Here is a 19,744-nt window from a genome sequence, read left to right on the forward strand (position 1 = left end):
ATACATTCAAGCAGCTTGCACAGAACGTTGGCGAGGCTGATAGGACGATAACAGTCCAAATCTAGCAGGTTCTTACCAGTCCTTAGCACTGGGATGATCATACTTTCCTGGCACTGCGATGGGGAGTCGCCATCGCTCAAGATTCAGTTGACGATGGCAAGGAAGTGGCGCTCATAATCCACTGACAGACGTTTAAGCTTTTGGGAATGGATGTGGTCTGCCCCAGGGGTTGAGTCAGGAGAATTGGCAAGGGCACTGAGCAATTCCCACTCACTGCAGGGAGCACTATATGGCTGGGATTGGTGTGGAGCGAGAGATAGGAATTGTCGTTTCACCACTGTTTAATTCTCAGATGCAGAGGTGCGAAGATAATGATCCACAAGACATTCTGCAATTATGTGTGGATCGGCATATACAGCTCCATCTCGAAAATCCATGTATACCTGCAGGAGTCTCATATCCATAAAGGCATCTGAGCTTGGTCCAGACCTGGGAAGGAGAGGTTTTTGTGCAATGGTGGAGATGTATCGTTCCCAATACTCCCATCATTCAATGAGCTGACAGACGAGGACACGATGCTGTTTGAAGCTAATGACGTGCTCTAGAAATCCATGGCAGTTATGATGTTGAAGGGCCCACCTACAGTCTCTAATGGCCACAGCGATTTTGATTGACCACCAAGGCACTGACTTCCACTGGGGCAACCTGAGGAACAAGGGATTCAAGATTCAGCTTTGACAACAATGGTAGTAATGGTGGTCCCATACAAAGGAGATTCAACAGTTGTAGTGCACTAGAAAGCATCCCATTCAGCGTTGGTAAGAGCCCATATGGGGAAAAATGGGCTGTTCGCGTGGGTTTATGATGTGGCTGTATGGGCTCTTGTGGAGAGTTTGCAGTTGCGGCATGAAGAAACGACTCCTCTGCTGGTGCCAGAGGGACAGCGCGCAGACGGCGGCCTCAGCGTCAGCGACGCAAGCAGAGGCTCCGTGGTATGGGGCGTTAACTGCTCGTCGCGAAAGGAATCTTCCAGAGCGTGGGTCGCGAGGGGCCTAATTTGCAGTTCGGCCGTATGCTGTCGACCGGCGAGGAGGTTCTGAAAATCGATGCGCCTTCCTGCGTCCTTTGAAATGGCTGGCAGCGGGCGGCTCGGCAGAGGTGTTGCGTTGGTTCAGCCTGGGAGTCGTAACGCACCAGAAGTTGAGTATTGATTGTTACAGATTTTATGAAGTTTAATTGAATTTAATGTACTTATTCTTGTTAATTATATCAACCGTATATTTTGGGGGTTTCCCGCCATTCATTCTCGTCTGCCCACCTGCGGGAAGGTGGTAATATTAGAAAGGGTGGTCCGTTTGTCCCCTTTTGAGGACGAAAGGGGGGGGGGACAGTCAGATTAAATCTGTGGTTCGGATTGCTTCTTTCCTCTCCCAGCTTACCTACGGGTTTGGTTCAAATGGCTCTGAGCACTATGAGACTTAACATGGGACAGTGGAGAATGGGATGTACCCTGGAAAGTAACATCACCGAAACAGCTGAATTGTTGGCGGAGTTGAACAGCTGTGACAATAAGAGGTGGTGAAGATCTAAATGTATAATGGATGTCTGGTGCACCATGTAAGGTGTCCTTACCAAAATCGTCTGTACTCCATTCCATCGCCTCTTCCAATAAGCAGGAATACCTTGGGTCTACTCTAACCCCCAAATCGACAGGGGGTGCAGGAGATTGCGTCTCTCAAGTTTTCGTAACTCTATAAATTGGTATAATTCCTTTTCTGTTCTGTTACGTACTTTACCGAGATTCCACTAATATATGGAAATAAAACTCACAGCTGAAAGTTTGAGCCAAGTGAGGTCGTTTGATAGGATGACCTACTAGTTAAGGCTACTGCTTGTTGCAAATGTTAAACAAGTAATTTACACCGATTATGGCGCAAATTTTCAGTTGTTACTAAATACTAAAATGTCAAAAACTAATTTGAAGAAAAAATGCAGGAAATCACATAAAAATTAAACTTCACTCTACAACATTCCATAACCTTATTCTGCTGATGGATATTATTTTTACGTCTTTTCCTTCATAATGGCCCATCATTTTCTTTTGACGACCATAACGAACTTGTACATAATTATTTATTCGTGTTAAAGTAATATTTTAGTTACAATAATATACTACATACAATATACACTCCTGGAAATGGAAAAAAGAACACATTGACACCGGTGTGTCAGACCCACCATACTTGCTCCGGACACTGCGAGAGGGCTGTACAAGCAATGATCACACGCACGGCACAGCGGACACACCAGGAACCGCGGTGTTGGCCGTCGAATGGCGCTAGCTGTGCAGCATTTGTGCACCGCCGCCGTCAGTGTCAGCCAGTTTGCCGTGGCATACGGAGCTCCATCGCAGTCTTTAACACTGGTAGCATGCCGCGACAGCGTGGACGTGAACCGTATGTGCAGTTGACGGACTTTGAGCGAGGGCGTATAGTGGGCATGCGGGAGGCCGGGTGGACGTACCGCCGAATTGCTCAACACGTGGGGCGTGAGGTATCCACAGTACATCGATGTTGTCGCCAGTGGTCGGCGGAAGGTGCACGTGCCCGTCGACCTGGGACCGGACCGCAGCGACGCACGGATACACGCCAGGACCGTAGGATCCTACGCAGTGCCGTAGGGGACCGCACCGCCACTTCCCAGCAAATTAGGGACACTGTTGCTCCTGGGGTATCGGCGAAGACCATTCGCAACCGTCTCCATGAAGCTGGGCTACGGTCCCGCACACCGTTAGGCCGTCTTCCGCTCACGCCCCAACATCATGCAGCCCGCCTCCAGTGGTGTCGCGACAGGCGTGAATGGAGGGACGAATGGAGACGTGTCGTCTTCAGCGATGAGAGTCGCTTCTGCCTTGGTGCCAATGATGGTCGTATGCGTGTTTGGCGCCGTGCAGGTGAGCGCCACAATCAGGACTGCATACGACCGAGGCACACGGGGCCAACACCCGGCATCATGGTGTGGGGAGCGATCTCCTACACTGGCCGTACACCACTGGTGATCGTCGAGGGGACACTGAATAGTGCACGGTACATCCAAACCGTCATCGAACCCATCGTTCTACCATTCCTAGACCGGCAAGGGAACTTGCTGTTCCAACAGGACAATGCACGTCCGCATGTATCCCGTGCCACCCAACGTGCTCTAGAAGGTGTAAGTCAACTACCCTGTCTAGCAAGATCTCCGGATCAGTCCCCCATTGAGCATGTTTGGGACTGGATGAAGCGTCGTCTCACGCGGTCTGCACGTCCAGCACGAACGCTGGTCCAACTGAGGCGCCAGGTGGAAATGGCATGGCAAGCCGTTCCACAGGACTACATCCAGCATCTCTACGATCGTCTCCATGGGAGAATAGCAGCCTGCATTGCTGCGAAAGGTGGATATACACTGTACTAGTGCCGACATTGTGCATGCTCTGTTGCCTGTGTCTATGTGCCTGTGGTTCTGTCAGTGTGATCATGTGATGTATCTGACCCCAGGAATGTGTCAATAAAGTTTCCCCTTCCTGGGACAATGAATTCACGGTGTTCTTATTTCAATTTCCAGGAGTGTAATTTAAAGTTTTTCCTTGACAGTATGTACACTGTGTTTAAGAATATCGTATGTTTTGCGGTGTGATGTTTGCTTGTCACCTCAAGCAGAGAGGTACCTGGCATTTCTACAGATTCTCGCTGTGGTCTGTTGCTTTAATAATTTTTTGGATACTTTCTTTTCGTTGGCTGTTAGCATGCACCTCTTCTTGTGTTACATCACCTGCATTACTTTTATGCAAGACATTTGGCAAATGCTTGTCAGTTTCCAGTTCGTGATGTAACTTAAGAATAAGTGTTCTGTCTTCCATGATTATGTATTACTGTGTGTGAATTGTATTGTATGGCGTACGAGACTTTTAAATGTAAATTGGATCCACAGTTCATGCATGCCCATGGCTGACAGTCCTGGTTCACCAAAGCACACAGTACTGGAATCTCTGTGGAGCAGGCGTTGTGTTTCCTTGAATTCACTTATGGACTTTGTACCAAAATATAAACTTTACAGTACTTCTTTCGCTCCCATATATTCCCTTGAATAATTAAGAAATTCTTATGCCACACACTACCTTACTGTATAACGCCTTAATTAGATTAAGAAGGCATGTTGAATACAGTCATTGTTGCTAATTGTGGGCATGTATACGCATTGTTCACGTGCAAAATACATTGTCTTTGACTTTAACAGTAAGTGCATTAGCAATGAAATCAGTATATGTCCCTGTCCATGCGCTACAAACATATGACACACCTCTCTTGGAAGCCTTACTATGCTTCGCAGCAGGTGCATAAACACACTGCCTGTGTCCAGTGACCTATGGAGGCACAATGAGGCTAGGACAGAGGAGCATGCTACTCAGAATGCTGCGTGCTTTTGGCACCACGTCAGTAGAAGCCTTGTGTGTGGTGCTGGGGTCTTGCCGCATTGACGTCATTATCCACCACAGAGCGGTGGTGTGCTGGGCCAAGAGGGGTACACATGACTGGATTCCAGTAATAACAGGGGAAAACATTGTAGACATGAGTCAATTAAATAACTGCCACCTTGACACTTGAAAAATGGACTGGGAGATGACCGACAAAGGCCATCGTGTTTTCTCCTTCTTCCACAATTTACAGGTACAGCTTCATCACAAGCATACGAATCCAAGCCGTGCCGTTATTCTCATTGCGACTGGGCTTGAACAGAGTGGGCCTTAGCTAGAGTACTACATGCACATGTGGGGCATATGGGTCTCCTGAACATGTGACATTACATTCAACACCCTCACACATATAAGATCTGTAACAGAGCATAACGACATCAAAGAAATGCTACGAGAGCCAGACAAATAGTGTGCTCTAAGCAACGCAACTGTTAAGGTTTCAAGAACACTGCACGAAATCTACAGACGACGGAACTCATATGGCAGATCTCAGACTAGCACATAACAACCACAACAACACGATCCTTGGGAGGACACAAACTCAGACACACCACAGACATTGATGTAGGTGCGGGCGCAGAAAATGACACAAGCACAGCAACAACATCAGACAAAGACTCATAATATAAGAGGTTCAATACCTAAAACAGACAAAAAAAGATAACTATAAGAAAGGAGGCATCACATGTGATTTTTTATTTACCTGATATGCATTTTCAATACAACAGTTAAAAATGGGAAGGAAAATGACTAATTGAAGAACTGAGACACTCATTACATCTAAGGAATATGCTATATGGTGAGGCGAATCTTAAAGTTTAGGTTCTGTGGTTCCACTCCAGCCTATGACATTGCTTAAAGATAAAAACATCATGCTCAGAGACATACAACATAACAGCACACATACGACGTGTATATGGGTAACTACATCTAGTCATGGCAACACAAATAGTGCAATAGTATGCCCTAGATAAGATCTAATAAGTGTCACTACTCCATAGACAGTATAAACAAATACACTCGCAGTCACTCATGATGTATTTCATTTAGTAACATTTCTGCCAAGGCCCTCCCACATGGAATGGCAACCACACAAATCATAATTTATATGTTATATTTTGTTTTAACAGTAAAATAATATTTGGAGATCATTCCTTTCCTATATTTCTATTTTCTGTTGTAAATTACTGTTGTTGTTGTGGTCTTCAGTCCTGAGACTGGTTTGATGCAGCTCTCCATGCTACTCTATCCTGTGCAAGCTTCTTCATCTCCCAGTACCTACTGCAACCTACATCCTTCTGAATCTGCTTAGTGTATTGATCTCTTGGTCTCCCTCTACGATTTTTACCCTCCACGCTGCCCTCCAATGCTAAATTTGTGATCCCTTGATGCCTCAAAACATGTCCTACCAACCGATCCCTTCTTCTAGTCAAGTTGTGCCACAAATTTCTCTTCTCTCCAATCCTATTCAATACCTCCTCATTAGTTACGTGATCTACCCACCTTATCTTCAGCATTCTTCTGTAGCACCACATTTCGAAAGCTTCTATTCTCTTCTTGTCCAAACTAGTTATCGTCCATGTCTCACTTCCATACATGGCTACACTCCATACAAATACTTTCAGAAACGACTTCCTGACACCTAAATCTATACTCGATGTTAACAAATTTCTCTTCTTGAGAAACGCTTTCCTTGCCATTGCCAGTCTACATTTTATATCCTCTCTACTTCGACCATCATCGGTTATTTTACTCCCTAAATAGCAAAACTCCTTTACTACTTTAAGTGTCTCATTTCCTAATCTAATTCCCTCAGCATCACCCGACTTAATTTGACTACATTCCATTATCCTCGTTTTGCTTTTGTTTATGTTCATCTTATATCCTCCTTTCAAGACACTGTCCATTCCGTTCAACTGCTCTTCCAAGTCCTTTGCTGTCTCTGACAGAATTACAATGTCATCGGCGAACCTCAAAGTTTTTACTTCTTCTCCATGAATTTTAATACCTACTCCGAATTTTTCTTTTGTTTCCTTTACTGCTTGCTCAATATACAGATTGAATAACATCGGGGAGAGGCTACAACCCTGTCTCACTCCTTTCCCAACCACTGCTTCCCTTTCATGCCCCTCGACTCTTATAACTGCCATCTGGTTTCTGTACAAATTGTAAATAGCCTTTCGCTCCCTGTATTTTACCCCTGCCAACTTCAGAATTTGAAAGAGAGTATTCCAGTCAACATTGTCAAAAGCTTTCTCTAAGTCTACAAATGCTAGAAACGTAGGTTTGCCTTTTCTTAATCTTTCTTCCAAGATAAGTCGTAAGGTCAGTATTGCCTCACGTGTTCCAACATTCCTACGGAATCCAAACTGATCTTCCCCGAGGTCAGCTTCTACCAGTTTTTCCATTCGTCTGTAAAGAATTCGCGTTAGTATTTTGCAGCTGTGACTTATTAAACTGATAGTTCGGTAGTTTTCACATCTGTCAACACCTGCTTTCTTTGGGATTGGAATTATTATATTCTTCTTGAAGTCTGAGGGTATTTCGCCTGTCTCATACATCGTGCTCACCAGATGGTAGAGTTTTGTCATGACTGGCTCTCCCGAGGCCATCAGTAGTTCTAGTGGAATGTTGTCTACTCCCGGGGCCTTGTTTCGACTCAGGTCTTTCAGTGCTCTGTCGAACTCTTCACGCAGTATCTTATCTCCCATTTCGTCTTCATCTACATCCTCTTCCATTTCCATAATATTGTCCTCAAGTACATCTCCCTTGTATAAACCCTCTATATACTCCTTCCACCTTTCTACCTTCCCTTCTTTGCTTAGAACTGGGTTTCCATCTGAGCTCTTGATATTCATACAAGTGGTTCTCTTCTCTCCAAAGGTCTCTTTAATTTTCCTGTAGGCAGTATCTATCTTACCCCTAGTGAGACAAGCCTCTACAACCTTACATTTGTCCTCTAGCCATCCCTGCTTAGCCATTTTGCACTTCCGGTCGATCTCATTTTTGAGACGTTTGTATTCCTTTTTGCCTGCTTCATTTACTGCATTTTTATATTTTCTCCTTTCATCAATTAAATTCAATATTTCTTCTGTTACCCAAAGATTTCTATTAGCCCTCGTCTTTTTACCTACTTGATCGTCTGCTGCCTTCACCACTTCATCCCTCAGAGCTACCCATTCTTCTTCTACTGTATTTCTTTCCCCCATTCCTGTCAATTGTTCCCTTATGCTCTCCCTGAAACTCTCTACAACCTCTGGTTCTTTCAGTTTATCCAGGTCCCATCTCCTTAAATTCCCACCTTTTTGCAGTTTCTTCAGTTTCAATCTGCAGTTCATAACCAATAGATTGTGGTCAGAATCCACATCTGCCCCAGGAAATGTCTTACAATTTAAAACCTGGTTCCTAAATCTCTGTCTTACCATTATATAATCTATCTGAAACCTGTCAGTATCTCCTGGCTTCTTCCATGTATACAGCCTCCTTTCATGATTCCTGAACCAAGTGTTAGCTATGATTAAGTTATGCTCTGTGCAAAATTCTACAAGGCGGCTTCCTCTTTCATTCCTTCCCCCCAATCCATATTCACCTACTATGTTTCCTTCTCTCCCTTTTCCTACTGACGAATTCCAGTCACCCATGACTATTAAATTTTCGTCTCCCTTCACTACCTGAATAATTTCTTTTATCTCGTCATACATTTCATCTATTTCTTCATCATCTGCAGAGCTAGTTGGCATATAAACTTGTACTACTGTAGTAGGCATGGGCTTTGTGTCTATCTTGGCCACAATAATGCGTTCACTATGCTGTTTGTAGTAGCTAACCCGCACTCCTATTTTTTTATTCATTATTAAACCTACTCCTGCATTACCCCTATTTGATTTTGTATTTATAACCCTGTAATCACTTGACCAAAAGTCTTGTTCCTCCTGCCACCGAACTTCACTAATTCCCACTATATCTAACTTTAACCTATCCATTTCCATTTTTAAATTTTCTAACCTACCTGCGCGATTAAGTGATCTGACATTCCACGCTCCGATCCGTAGAACGCCAGTTTTCTTTCTCCTGATAACGACGTCCTCTTGAGTAGTCCCCGCCCGGAGATCCGAATGGGGGACTATTTTACCTCCGGAATATTTTACCCAAGAGGACGCCATCATCATTTAATCATACAGTAGAGCTGCATGTCCTCGGGAAAAATTACGGCCGTAGTTTCCCCTTGCTTTCAGCCGTTCGCAGTACCAGCACAGCAAGGCCGTTTTGGTTAATGTTACAAGGCCAGATCAGTCAATCATCCAGACTGTTGCCCCTGCAACTACTGAAAAGGCTGCTGCCCCTCTTCAGGAACCACATGTTTGTCTGGCCTCTCAACAGATACCCCTCCGTTGTGGTTGCACCTACGGTACGGCCATCTGTATCGCTGAGGCACGCAAGCCTCCCCACCAACGGCAAGGTCCATGGTTCATGGGGGGGTGTAAATTACTATGATTTATTAATAATCTATTTCCTACAACTAATTTAATTTACTTTGTAATTAATTGTTATTACCCTCCTTTTATAGCTCAAAACTAATTTTACTAGTGATGTACAACAATGCAGTATTATATGTAAAATTGCATAATGCACGAGAAGCTTTTTAAAATGTCAGGTAGCAGGTCTTTAAATATGCAACAAATGTAATGCAATGTGCCTTCACAGTTTTTTGTGAAGTCAACTACCATTATCTACTACCATCGACAATCGATTTGCATTAATATAAGTCGATATCAGGATCCATTTACGCAGAAATTTCCCCATGCTGAGTCAAGATCTGTTTACAGAAGACCTAGTATGCCACTACACACGACTCCACCCGACCACACGCGCAGCAGGATTGCAGATTAGCACGAGCAGCCATCTTGACCATTATGTAGTGACCACCGAAAATTTGTCCCATACTGGCTGTCAAATACGGACTTCTTGCTCATCACAAGCAGTCGTCTTTACTACTAGGCTGCCTCACCACACGACTGCACGTGTGACTCCCAGTTTCATTGAGGCTGATGTTCCAACAAATGAATTCCAAGAACTACTGCCAGACGACCTCATATTCAGCTCTCGTGGCAGACTGAACCTCCGTCTCTTACAGACGCCATTCATTCAATGGTGCTATTCCGGCTCATTATGTGAAACGCAATTATAGTGTCTGCAAAACAAACATGGAAATAAAACTGACAGTTGAAAGTTTGAGCCAAGTGAGGTCGTTTGATAGGATAACCTACTAGTTAAGACTACTGCTTGTTGCAAATGTTAAACAAGTATTTTACACCCAGTATGGCGCAAATTTTCAGTTGTTGCTAAATACTGAAACGTCAAAAACTAATTTGAAGAAAAAATGCAGGAAATTACATAAAAATTAAACTTCACTCTACAACATTCCATAACCTTATTCTGCTGATGGATATTATTTTTACGTCGTTTCCTTCATAATGACCCATCATGATTTCCTTTTGACGACCATAACGAACTTGTACATAATTATTTATTCGCATTAAAGTAATAATTTTAGTTACAATGCATAAATGTAGCTGTAACACCAATTTTATACAAATTTACTTTAGGAGATGGAAAACCACCACTGAAACGATAACTTTCACCCGACACACCTATTCATTCACTAAATTTGGAGAGGAAAAGTGGTTTATGGTACCTTTGTCAAATAACTGCATGACTGGACCAATTGTGCTCTGAACAGGTTGTAATTCACACTCTGTACCCACAAAAATATCTCGAGAAACACTATGATAAATGCTTACACAAACATCAAAAATTAACAAATAAAATTCCGTTTCTTGACAATTATAACTTCTATTTTATTGAAAAATACAATAAAGTGAAATTCTGTATTTGGATAAGATCACTTGGCTAACGCCTTCATAAGTGGTATGGTGAATGTGGAAATCGTGCATGTATAGCGACAGTACTCACCGCAGGAAAGAGACGGAAGCATCGTCAAATGTGGGAGTGGGGCAGGTAGCTGTGTGCTTTGCAGCTGGAACAGGAGCCCTGCTGCAGTTTTTGTGGCCCATGTGCAGCTGACTGGTCCGGGTGACCTCGCTGTCTCCAGTGGCTGGAGTGCTGTGCAGAGACACAGGGTGTGGTCACGCAGTGCACACGGAGGACAGAGGGTAGCTTACTGCAGACAATGCTGCTGAGAATTTGTCCAGACACAACTAATAGAACACACACTTTCAACATCAGTAGTGGGTCCTCTGAGACGGACTTACCCCTGTGGTAATCGGTTTAGCCCCCCCACTAGTAGCATCGCTTAGCAAACAACAGGCTGAATAAATTAAAGTCATCAGCGTAGTTTAAATACATAAAAACAACATTCCCACAGAAATAAAAATGGAAATAATCTTTACATGTACAACTTGTACCATTATCATCAGATAGTATCGGTAGCTGTTAGGGACTTGGCTGTAGGATGCACAGCTGGTAAACTACATAAGAGTAGATTCTGAACTGTGCACCAAAATAAATTTAGAGAAGCAAGGGATACAGAATGTGTGATACTGTGCAGCTATTCCCTTAATACGTTTAACTGTCACCAAAATAGGCAAGTAAATATATTTGTTTCACGTTGGCCAATGAGCACTCTCAATAAACTAGCGAACATTGAGCATTGAGTAAGATATAAAAGACAAACAGAAGCATTCTGTACATACACTTATGGGCGATATGTAGTCGGAAGTTATTATTTGAATGAAAATAGAAATTCTGTTTAGTTCTTATGTTCTATATATACAGTTCTATCAGACTGTGATAAGAAGATTTCCTGTAGAACGAAGGAAAGAGTTGGATTTAAATTAAGGAGACATGGCTTACGTAACACAGGAGACAATGTAATGTTGTGTAAAGACACATAAATCGTTATTAGTCATTAAATGTGACTAAAGTAAGCTGTGGTGGCTACAAGTGAGGAGAGGATACAGGTTGATGAGTGGAAACTCTATCAGTGTAGGAAGCATACATAGGTTATTCGGAAATTCTCTTTACAAACTACTAGGACTGGTGAAGGGGAGAGAGTACGTAATATTTTGAACAGGAACCCCGTCTGGAAATGTACTGTATGCATTCTACGACAACAGTCCGAAAGTAAACACAACGAAGCATCCATTTATCAGTTCCGCACATTTGTTTGCATTAACACTTAAACATTACCTTCTGCATGTACAGTATGCTAGGTTGATTTTTTGCTTTGGAGTAATGTGAACACGTAATATTTAAGTGATAATACAAACAAGGAGGTTTAGCTGATAAAGGGATCTTTCGTTGTGTTTCTTTCGAATTGTTATCTAACGACTGTACTGCATCACACCTAACTCAGCTGGTCAAGCAGAAGTGGATGAGTTAAACATCTGAACTGAGACCGTCGTAGGAGGGAAACGGTTTGTTTCTGGACATGGATTCCAGTACTCACTCCCCTCTACAAATCATCTAAGTCTCTAAAGGAAATTTCTGAACACACTGTACACACACACACACACACACACATATATATATATATATATATATATATATATATATATATATATGTGTGTGTGTGTGTGTGTGTGTGTGTGTGTGTGTGTGTGTGTGTGTGTGTGAACTATTGGGCATTAGGATTTTATGGTGCATTTGTTAAGTGATATAGCATATAACAAATGATAATGAGACAAAAAGTCTTACGAATACTCATATTGTGGGAGATCTATCAGTAACTGCAATGTATGGGCTAGGGAAGGTCCTAACACTGTGAAGTTCTTTGGGCAGCCTTTAGAAACAGCATAGAGAAGTACAAGCAAGGCCAGCAGGTTACTAGACAACTGACAGATGCTCCACCAAGAAGCACATACAGCGTTTTGACTAATAAAACCACCTCTCCTAATGTGCTAGAAAATGGGGATGTCCAAATTACAGCATATATCCTTTGGAACAACTGAACAAAATGCGAAAGGAAATGGGAAGCGTTGTGTGAATCTGCGCATTTTGTGGATCTTTCTGAGTTGTAGAGACTGGCCTGTTGTCTCCTGAAGTGGCCGCCGGCTGTTTGAGGAGTAAGTACCTACAGCTTCCTGGAGACGTACTTGTGTCACGTCCTGCAACGGAAGTCTTCCTCATGATTCGATTCAGGACCGCACCATTCTTCTTGGAACCTAGCACACATCTTAAGGCGTGTATCTAATAACACTGTACTATTTGTGGAGAATAAACGAAGTTTGTTCTCTGAACCGTAGGTATATTTCGGAAATAAACATAGAAAGTGAAGGAGAAACATAGAAATCAAACTGCAGTAGTTATGAGGAAATAGCGATCAGTCTGGCCGTCTTCTGTAGAGCACCTATTTTTTTCCAAGGTTTGATATTTATGTCATAACAACATCAGAGATGGAAAGTTTTAAATTCTTTTCTGATCTCTTTGAACTGCGCTGTAGAGTTCCCGGTGTTAATGTCGGACTACACGCTTGTTGATCAACGCCATCTTTCCATTATGCAGCATATGTCGCTTGTAAGTACTCATTGTGAACACCAGCAGAGACAGCAGACAACAATATATGTAATACTGAGTAAAGAGATTTATGGTGAATTGCACAGCACACAGCATAAAGCCTGTAGGCTCGCTGCCATGGTTGCTCACACTACACATCGTTGTGTCTACGGTACATCTGCTGGGAGCAGCACTTCACTGTGTCCACCACTGATATGGCTCCTGCCGTCTTCACAGCAAATTTACCATTTATTCAGATACTTTACACCACAACCTATAAGGCTGTTGCACATATGCAGTTCAGCACAAATAATGACCGCGTATAATGATAAAACCATTTATAAATCAATGAATAATTTAGTTCTCCAATTACTTTTTTAACCTAACCTATCCGCTAATAAACCCAGTGGGACCTAGTACTTCTTTAAATCTAAGAGGTGTGAATATTACAGTTTAACAAGTCAAGGCTGCATAATACTAAACACGAATTCTTTACAGATGAATGGAAATGGTAGAAAGCGAGCACGGGAAGACCAGTTTGGATTCAATAAAAATGTTGCAAGACGTTGTAAGGGTCCTGTAGCCACCTTTCATTAGTCCGGTAGCCCAATTTCACAAACGGTAGCGTAGTCTGCTGCAGAAAGTCTGCGATAGTCGTACAGAATAGCCAACTCTCGTAGTGGTCAAGTCGGCAAAGAGGTTTCCGCTACTTGTGAGAAATCCACCTGCGTTAGGTTGGTGGCGGAAATGGCATCTTGGGGTTTTCCGGTCCACGCGGAGCGTGAAAGAGGCTGGAGAAGCGGGAGGCAGTCTGCCGCCGGTACGGGAAGCGTCCACAGCTGTGCTCCAGTCGAAGAAGGGTGAGTTGGACTGACCGCGTGGCGCGTTGTCGCATAGAGAGGGTAGCTTTTAGCTTTTGGTCTCGAATTTCGTCTTATAAAGATTTATTTGCTGGGTTGCAGCAGGGAATGCCAGGCTTTTGTAGACTTTCCGTTTGATTCCCAATGTAGTCTTGACTTTGATCCGTGAGAGGAACGTAGCACAAAGGAGTTGCATATGTTGAAGTGCCCTCGGTTCAGTGTGAATGTTTATGTGCCTACAACTGTGTGTGTATGCTTCTAATCTTTTCCGGATCTTGGTAATTTTTGAGTATTTGTGAATTTTCTTTGTCTCATGTGACTAAAATTTGGCCACAGTCCATAGAAATTGTCTCCGCGGTCCGAGTGGGCACGCGAGTCTGTTATGAAACGTATAGTATTTCACAAGCAATTGTACATAGTTAGCATGCAACAGCAGTCTATAGATGCACTACATCAATGTTTTAAGGAATAAATAATTTTGCCTTCAATCTTATCTAGTGTACCGATGTTACCTCACCGTTACCTTCGCCATTTACCTTGTAGTTTTCCTTGTTGGCCCATCTATAGCGTTTCCATGTGCACAGGTGTAGTGATTAGTGTCCCTTTTTTATCTGAAACAAATGCTCTGGAATAGATCGTGTTTTCACGAATCTTACTGCAGGCTGCACTTACGCATGGTGTTCACGCCCTCTTTACTTTATTCAATATTTGATTCACGGGAAGAATGCCTGGATCATATTAATAATTACATCCCATTCTTTATCAATGACTTTACAATGAATGTTCTTTTGTGAGTTTTTCTTATTAATAAATTAAGTAATTTTCCGACTCAGTGCTACCTCTTCTTTGTCGTGTGGCTAGAGTTGGTGGCGACCCTATCTTTTACATTGATTTCAGTGTCAAATAGCATTTTCTTATTCAAAGTGCGCGTGGCTCTTTTAGCTATCAGGATACATTCAAAGGGCGCTTCATGCTTCTTACACATAGCGTCCTTTTATTCACGCTACTTACAACGTGAGGCAATACTGACCCTACGACTTATAAGATAGATTAACGGTACGTAAACCTACGTTTGTAAGATTTGGGGACATAGAGAAATCTTTTGAGATTGGGAAATGACAAACTTAAAGTAGTACATGAGTTTTGCTATTTGGGGAGCAAAGTAGCTGATGATAGTCGAAGTAGAGGGCATATAAAATGTAGACCAGCAGTGGCAAGGAAAGCGTTTCTGAAGAAGAGATGTTTGTTAACATCGGGTATAGGTTCAAGCGTCGGGACGCCTTTTCTGAAAGTATTTGAATGGAGTGTAGCCATGTATGGTAGTGAAACATGGATGGTAGTGAAAGATGGATGATAAATAGTTTATACAAGAAAAGAATAGAAGCTTTCCAAATGTGGTGCTACAGAAAAATGCTGGAGATTAGATTGGTAGATCACATAACTAATGAGGATGCATTGAATAGAATTGGGGAGAAGAGGAATTTGTAGCACTTGAATTAAGGAAGGGATCCGTTGGTTGGACATATTCTGAGGCATCAAGGGATCACTGATTTAGTATTACAGGGAAGCGTGGGGGGTAAAACTTTAGAGGGAGACCCAGACATGAATATATTAAGCTGGTTCAAAAGGATGTTGGTTGCAGTAGGTACTGGGAGATGAAAAAGCTTGCACAGGATACAGTAGCATGGAAAGCTCCTTCGAACCAGTCTCTGGACTGAAGGCCACAACAATAACATTAATCTAACATGAGAAATCAATGAAAGCATCGCCAGATATCAGAAAATGTCTGTCAGTGATGGTTTATTTCGCTGCACAGATACACGTAAGGAAACTCGGGAGCTGGAAATACACGCACACACACAGAACTACACAGGACTGGACAACGTAGACATGTAGCTTGTCTTGTGTTTACCTGATTTCTGCTGGTGGCTCAGACAGCAGCTTGAGCACTTCAATCAGATCTTCAGGCTGACAATGTAGCGCATCTGCCCAGCCCTTCGTGGCCATCAGGTGTAAAATATGACTATTTATGAAGGCGGCGGCGGCGGCCTTCTTAAGGCTGCTACAGGAGTTCCGAATAGCGAGCACACCTGTGGTCACCGCAGTCTCAACAGACAGCTGTTAGGCCAACTGCTGCTCGCACTGTGCCTTCAGGCCTGACAAGCCGTACTTATCAGCCGCGACCAGCAGCTGGGGGGCCATTCTGGCCAGCTGCGGGGCCTGCAGGGTATACATGTAGGCCACGAGATGGCGCAGCAACTGGCCCCCCACGTCTGGGACTGTGGCCTCCAGCGTGTCGTGGCTGAAAATAGAGGCGAACACGGGACTCCTGGCGGCCAGGACGGCCCTGTGCGCTGCCAGACGTGTGTCGCCCGCCACCAGAGTCACCACAGCGCTGTCTCCAGCGTCCAGCAGGGTGCCCAGGTCCACAGCTGCAGCGTCTTTCCCCTCCTGGACCTGTCCTGTTTGTGAGAACATGCTTGAGCCACAAGTGGATCTGCATCAACCATCACTTCCTAACACTAAAAGAAGTTGACTTCGCCATACCGCTGGTAGTATCATGTGGGTCATTTTTTACCTGCAGTAGAAAACCACCATTTTGTTCGTATTTGGGAGGTATTTTGAGTGTCTTCATGTTGACAATACGTCTCTAAAATGAATAGTACACGGTCAAATATAAATTTTCTCTAAGTAAACATTTTTTTATTTTAAATGTCACAGAATAAATTCCACAATCTTTCGTAAATTTGGTAAAGCAATGTTGCAATGTTTTTCTTTATAAAAAGATTGAAACAGAATCAAAACATATTGTTTATGTATTAATAGTATTTTTCCTTTTATATAATAATAAGATAAGTGCCAAATATTTGTGAAAGATTCTAAAAAGCCGTAGGTGACTAAAATACTCTGCATTTTTTGTAGTTATTGCTATGAAGGAAATAAAACATAAGAATAAATAACTTCAGCCTATAATTATAAATATTTAAGTATATTTAAGAACAAGGACGTGACAGAATTGCCTAATCTGGGATTCTGGGATTCAGAAAGCCGACAAGAGTTTTTGCTCGTTAACTTTTGCACACATACTTTTGGCACTTCACGTTTTATTTCCGTTTGTTGTTTTGTTGTCTGCAGGAAACCTGAATTTGAGAAGACCTTTTAATTCCTTATTGGCCACTGGCAGTATCGAGTGCCTGTAAGGGGAGACTGACTTTTGTCTGCAATGTGTAAGAGGCAGCGAGTTCATTTGCTACTCTGAGGATAAGGTCCCGACGTGAAATCTTCTTAGAGGTACGTAACTTAAAACTTGTGCGAGCGTTAATCATGGCGAGGTCAAGGAAAAGACACTTACAGGGTATCGGTGACTGTAGTATCTAGCAATTTGGTCAAAAACATTACAAAACTTCACGGTTTATGGAAGTTACCTCTCAGTATTCTCATTCATCTGACATCCAGCAGGCATGTTACTTTTTTTTCTTCATTGTTACTTAAACACCTTTACAAGAAAGGTAGGCTGGCAGCGGCCTATCTATGCCGCTCTTTGGTCACAGATAAAACACATGTAGCATGATGAGAGACGAAAAAACAAAACGAACATGGTGGATAAAAAACGGTAGTCACACATATTAAACTACATGTAGTCATTCACAGGCGAAATGTCAGAATAAAAAACGTTCAGCACTTGTTCACAAACAGAGAAGGCAGAAATTACACATGTGAAACGTTGGAGCACTAACATAGACACCCTTAAGCACTAACACGAAGACACACACGAACACTAGCGACAATCTCCGGCGCATGACTATTCATTGTTCATGCACAAAGCCAGGGACCTGCCAAAGGGGAATGGTGTGGGTAGGACGGAGAGGGGGAGGGCGTAGATGCCAGTGACAGAGGAGAAGTGAGGGGGGGAAGAAGGAAGGGGGTACGGGAAGCCCAGGGGAGAGGAGGGAGGGAGGAAGAGATGAGGAAGAGAAGGAAGAGAGGGTGCCCTGTGGAAAAGCCACAGGAAGGGGAAGATTAAAATTGGTAGGAGGGGTAGATGGAAGGGGTGAGGGCATCATCAGGGAGGGGGAGTTGGCAGAAGCCACCTTGGGGAACGGTATGGAGTGTGGAGAGATGGAGAGTGGGTGGGATGTGGGAGTACAGGCGCAGAAGTGGACAGGGGTGGGAAAGCATGGAAGAGACAAGTGGGTGAAGGGAATCAAGTCTCAGGAGGTGTAGAGGATCTGTATCATTTCAAGGAAAAGGAGGAGGTGTGGGAATGGAATGAGGTCCACGTGGGGGAGGGTAGGCAGATGTAATAGGCGAGGCAGAGCACATGGTGTTCCACGATTTGAAGGGATTTGTAGAAGGTGGAAGGTTCAGAGATCCAGGTGGGATGGGCATAGCAGAGAATAGGGTGGATCAGGGATTTATAGATGTAAAGGATGGTGGAGGGGTCCAGACTCCATGTGCGGCCAGAAAGGAGCTTGAGGAGGCGGAGTTGGGAGTGTGCCTTGGCTTGGATTGTCTGGAGATGGGGGATCCAGGAGAGGTGACGGTCAAGGGTGACGTCAAGGTACTTGAGGGTGGGGGTAAGGTTGATAGGATGGCCGTAGATGGAGAGATAGAAATCCACAGAAGGAAGGAGTGGTTTTGCCTACAGTGATCGCCTGGGTCTTTGAATGATTGACCTTGAGCAACCACTGGTTACACCATGTGATGAATCGGTCAAGGTGGGATTGGAGAAGGTGTTGGCAGCATTGCAGGGTGGGGGCGAGGGGAAGGAAGGAAGGCGGTGTCATCGGCGTAGTGGAGAAGGTGAATGGGGGCTGAAAGTAGTGGCATGTCCGCCGTACATAGAAGGTAGAGAAGAGGGGAGAGGAGAGAACCTTGCCGCACACCGGCGGAGGGGTATAAGGTATAGGAATCCGTACTATGGATGGTGACATAGGAAGGACGTTGCAAAAGATAGGACCCGATCAGACGGACGTAGTTAATAGAAAGGGCGAAGGTTTGGAGCTTGAAGAGGAGACCGGAATACGATACACGGTCGTAAGCACGTTCAAGGTCGAGCGAGAGGGAGATGGCGGAGAGACGGGAGTTGAGTTGTTCAGAGGAGAAGTGAGTGAGGTGAGGGAGAAGGTCATCAGCAGCGAAGGAAAGCCACGTTGGGTTGTGAGAAGGAGGTGGTGCTGGCTGAGATGCTGGTGGATGCGTCGGGTAAGGATGGAATGCTTGCTACTCAGGATACAGATATTTTTAACTTTTTCCTGTGGTAAGCTGCGAGAAGATGGTAGCCTGACTTGTGTGTTGCATACCATGTGTCCTCTCTACTTCGTGCTGCAGGAAGAATCTCATTGAGTGATCTCCGAAGACCACAAACTAAACCTGTTCCTTTTTGTTTCAGCTCATCTGCCTGCTTCATGGAGGTGAAGAAGCTGTCAGTCGTAACGTTCCATAAGGGCGACGCGACTAACATCTGCTGTAGGGTAAGAGAACTGTTAGCAGTGCTCCAGACAGTAGTTTAGGTGGGGGCGAAGGATTCTGCACTGTATAATATGTTGTCTCGAATGAAAAACAGCCCGCAGTTGCACTAAATTTTGTTTATTTTAAATATGGACCATGGTTTCTGCTGTAATAACATAGCCTTGTTCAGAACTCATAAACACAAATAAAAGAAAAATGTCTTAGACCAGCAGCTGCGTCAAGACCAATAAAATAGCTTCAAGAGACATAAGCCTGTTCCGAACATAAATAAAATTACATATGGCAACGTATGTCCTCCGGCACTACCTCTTTTATACTGTCGCTGCATCGATGAAAAAAATGAAGTGTAATATGTCACATATTATTCTGTAGTTTTGCAATGTTA

The sequence above is a fragment of the Schistocerca nitens genome, chromosome 11, assembly GCF_023898315.1.
Source record: "Schistocerca nitens isolate TAMUIC-IGC-003100 chromosome 11, iqSchNite1.1, whole genome shotgun sequence".
Classification (NCBI taxonomy): Eukaryota; Metazoa; Arthropoda; class Insecta; order Orthoptera; family Acrididae; genus Schistocerca; species Schistocerca nitens.